The following is a 4,270-nucleotide window of genomic DNA, read 5'->3' on the forward strand; positions in this document are numbered from 1 at the left end:
GTAAAAGTAATCTGTAATATAAAAGCAATGCAGACGTAATAGTAATTCAAAATAGAAGTAAACATGTCACAGTATAGTAAAGCATCAAAAATGTCATAGTAGAGTAAGGTATTAAATGTCAGATGTTATTGTTGTTGTAAAGGATCAGTCAAAATGGGACTGAAAAACTTCTTAACTTCAGTTTGATTGTACATGATCAGAAATTCTTAATCTTGTGTATGTGCTAGACATACTAAACTACACTGTACAAAACAATATCAATTCTACAAATAAAATATTGGATTGAGTTGTTCATAAGTGTTAATTTTAACTGTTGGTCAGAGGTTGATATTAATCATGTCTTTACAGTGTGTAACAACCAGTCCTATACTTATTTACTTAAAATGTTCACATAATCTTCTGATAAGACCTTTGTAAATTTGGCTGTTATTCATTAAATGAAAACAGCACAAAACAAAGACATTTTAAATATGTGTTAATAAGAAGGTTGAACTTTGAAAAAATGATTCTGTAAGTGACTGTCTGTGCTGGAGGAAATAACTCAGACTTTTTACTGAAGAATAATAAACAACACAAGTTAAAATCCTGCATTCAAAATTTTACTAAACTGTTAGTGTTTATTATTCTTGTGCAGTTTACAGTAACATACACAACTGCTTCAGTGATTAGTTGATAGACACAAAATTCATAATCATTTAATTTTTTCCCAAATATTTGTTGTTGTTGGTTCTTCAGGAGGTGATAACAGTCAACTGTTCATTTTCTGAAACAGCCCTCTAATATTTGTAAAATGCTCTGATGCAGCTGTAATGTTGAATATTTATTTATGTTTTCATGGTTTAACTGTCAATGAGGAATAGGTAGTAGTGTATTGATCATTTTCCTTTGTATGTTTCTCTTTGATTTCCTCCAGGCGTCACCACTTTGTCCACAACATCATCCACGATCGCAGAGACATGGTCCATGATCGGAGAGACATTGTTGAGGATGAGGGAGACATCGTCCACAATCAGAGACATTGTCCACGATCGCAGAGACCTTGTCAAAGATGAGAGAGACGTCGTCCATGATCAGAGACATTGTCCCATGCTTCGTAGAGACCTTGCGATAGAATCGGCGGAGACGGGGGTCACCGATTTGAAGGCATTGCCCGCGATCATGGAGACATTGTTGATGATCACAGAGACACCGTCTATGATCTCAGAGACATCGTCCACGATCACAAAGACATTGTCCATGATCACAGAGACTTTGTCCATAATCTCAGAGACATTGTCCGCGATCGCAGAGACGTAGTCCGCGATCACAGAGAGTCTTCATACAATGAAGAAGTTCTTTGAGACCAGGACAGAGACCTCCAGGTAATTCACAAATAGCTTTACATCAACTGTCCAACACAGAGTACTGACATTGTCTATGTTCAGTATTCAGTATATCAGAAAAGTGTAATAATAGAAGTAATCTGCAATTAAAAAAAAAATGCATAAGTAATCTGTATTAATAGAACTAATGTAAAAAGTAATTAGCAGTATCAGAAGTAAGACGTAATAGTCAAAGTAATCTGTTAATGGACGTAGTTTGCAACAGTAAACTTAATCTGTAAATTTAGAAGTAATGTGTAATTAGAAAAGTAATATGTAATGGGAAAAGTAATGTAATATTAGAGGTAACAGTAAAAGTAATCTGTAATATAAAAGCAATGCAGACGTAATAGTAATTCAAAATAGAAGTAAACATGTCACAGTATAGTAAAGCATCAAAAATGTCATAGTATAGTAAGGTATTAAATGTCAGATGTTATTGTTGTTGTAAAGGATCAGTCAAAATGGGACTGAAAAACTTCTTAACTTCAGACATACTAAACTACACTGTACAAAACAATATCAATTCTACAAATAAAATATTGGATTGAGTTGTTCATAAGTGTTAATTTTAACTGTTGGTCAGAGGTTGATATTAATCATGTCTTTACAGTGTGTAACAACCAGTCCTATACTTATTTACTTAAAATGTTCACATAATCTTCTGATAAGACCTTTGTAAATTTGGCTGTTATTCATTAAATGAAAACAGCACAAAACAAAGACATTTTAAATATGTGTTAATAAGAAGGTTGAACTTTGAAAAAATGATTCTGTATGTGACTGTCTGTGCTGGAGGAAATAACTCAGACTTTTTACTGAAGAATAATAAACAACACAAGTTAAAATCCTGCATTCAAAATTTTACTAAACTGTTAGTGTTTATTATTCTTGTGCAGTTTACAGTAACATACACAACTGCTTCAGTGATTAGTTGATAGACACAAAATTCATAATCATTAAATTTTTTCCCAAATATTTGTTGTTGTTGGTTCTTCAGGAGGTGATAACAGTCAACTGTTCATTTTCTGAAACAGCCCTCTAATATTTGTAAAATGCTCTGATGCAGCTGTAATGTTGAATATTTATTTATGTTTTCATGGTTTAACTGTCAATGAGGAATAGGTAGTAGTGTATTGATCATTTTCCTTTGTATGTTTCTCTTTGATTTCCTCCAGGCGTCACCACTTTGTCCACAACATCATCCACGATCGCAGAGACATGGTCCATGATCGGAGAGACATTGTTGAGGATGAGGGAGACATCGTCCACAATCAGAGACATTGTCCACGATCGCAGAGACCTTGTCAAAGTATAATGTAATGGGAAAAGTAATCTAATATTAGAGGTAACAGTAAAAGTAATCTGTAATATAAAAGCAATGCAGAAGTAATAGTAATCCAAAATAGAAGTAAAAATGTCATAGTATAGTAAGACATCAAATGTCGGATGTTGTTGTTGTTAAGGATCAGTAAAAATAGGACTGAAAATAACTTCAGTTGATGATCAGAAATTCTTAATCTTGTGGAATCTTGTGTATGTGTTAGACATACTAGATTACACCGTACAAAACAATATCAGTTCTACAGATAAAATATTGCATTGTTCATAAGTGTGTTAATTTTAACTGTTGGTCAGAGAGTGATTTTAATAATATCTTCATAGTGTGTAACAACCAGTCCTACACTTTTTTACTTAAATTTTTCTAAATAAATGCTGCTAAGACTTTTGTAAATTTGGTTGTTATTCATTAAAGGAAAACAACACAAAACAAAGACATTTTAAATACGTGTTAAAAAGAAGGAGGTTGAAATTTGAAATAGCTACTCTGTATGCTACAGTCTGTGGTGGAAGAAATACTCTTTTTACTGAAGAATAATAAACAACACAAGTTAAAATCCTGTATTCAAAAATTTACTTAACAGTATAGTATGGCGTCAAAAACGGAAAAAAATGTCATAGTATAGTAAGGTGTGAAAAATGGTCCAAAAATGTAGCACAGAAATGCATTAAAAGTTCAAAAAATAAGGACTGTTTCACATAATCGGTTGTTAATACCTCTTGTAAATGTTATTCATTAAACGAAAATGATGCAAAACTAAGACATTTTAAATATTTTTTAATAAGGAGAAGGTTGAAATGTGAAATAACGATTCAGTATGTGGCCGTCTGTGGTGAAAGAAATACTCAGACTTTTTACTGAAGTATAATAAACAAACGCAGTTAAAATCCTGCATTCAAAAATGTACTTAAATGATAGTGTTCATTATTATTGTGCAGTTCACAGTAACATACATGATTACTTCAGTAATTAGTTGATAGACACACACTTAACAATGACTTTTTCCCAAATATTTGATGTTGGTTGTTCTTCAGGAAGTGATGCCAGTCAACTGTTTATTTTCTGAAACAGCCCTCTAATGTTTGTTAAATGCTGAGGTTCAGCTGTAAGGTTGAATATATATCTGTGTTTTCATGATTAAACTGTTGATGAGGAATAGGTAGTAGTGTATTTATCATTTTCCTGTTTCTCTTTGGTTTCCTCCAGGTGTCACCACTTCGTTCACAACATTGTCCACGACCGCTGAGACGTCGTCCACTATCACAGACCGTCTTCATATAATGAAATTCTTTGAGACCAGGACAGAAGTCTCCAGGTAATTCACAAACAGTTGAACATCAACTGTCCAACACAGAGCCACAGACCTTCAATTGTTTATGTTCAGCATTCAGTAAATTAGAAAAGGGTAATAATAAATGTAATCTGGATTATAAAAATAAGGTTTAAAGTAAACTGTATTAATAGAAGCCTGTGAATATTCTCATTCATCCAGGTCATAGTTATCTCAAGGTGCTTTCGATTAAAACTTTCCTTGAGATGTATTCATGGAAGTAAAAGTAATTAGCAA

The sequence above is a fragment of the Lates calcarifer genome, linkage group LG12 (assembly GCF_001640805.2).
Source record: "Lates calcarifer isolate ASB-BC8 linkage group LG12, TLL_Latcal_v3, whole genome shotgun sequence".
Taxonomy (NCBI): domain Eukaryota; kingdom Metazoa; phylum Chordata; class Actinopteri; family Centropomidae; genus Lates; species Lates calcarifer.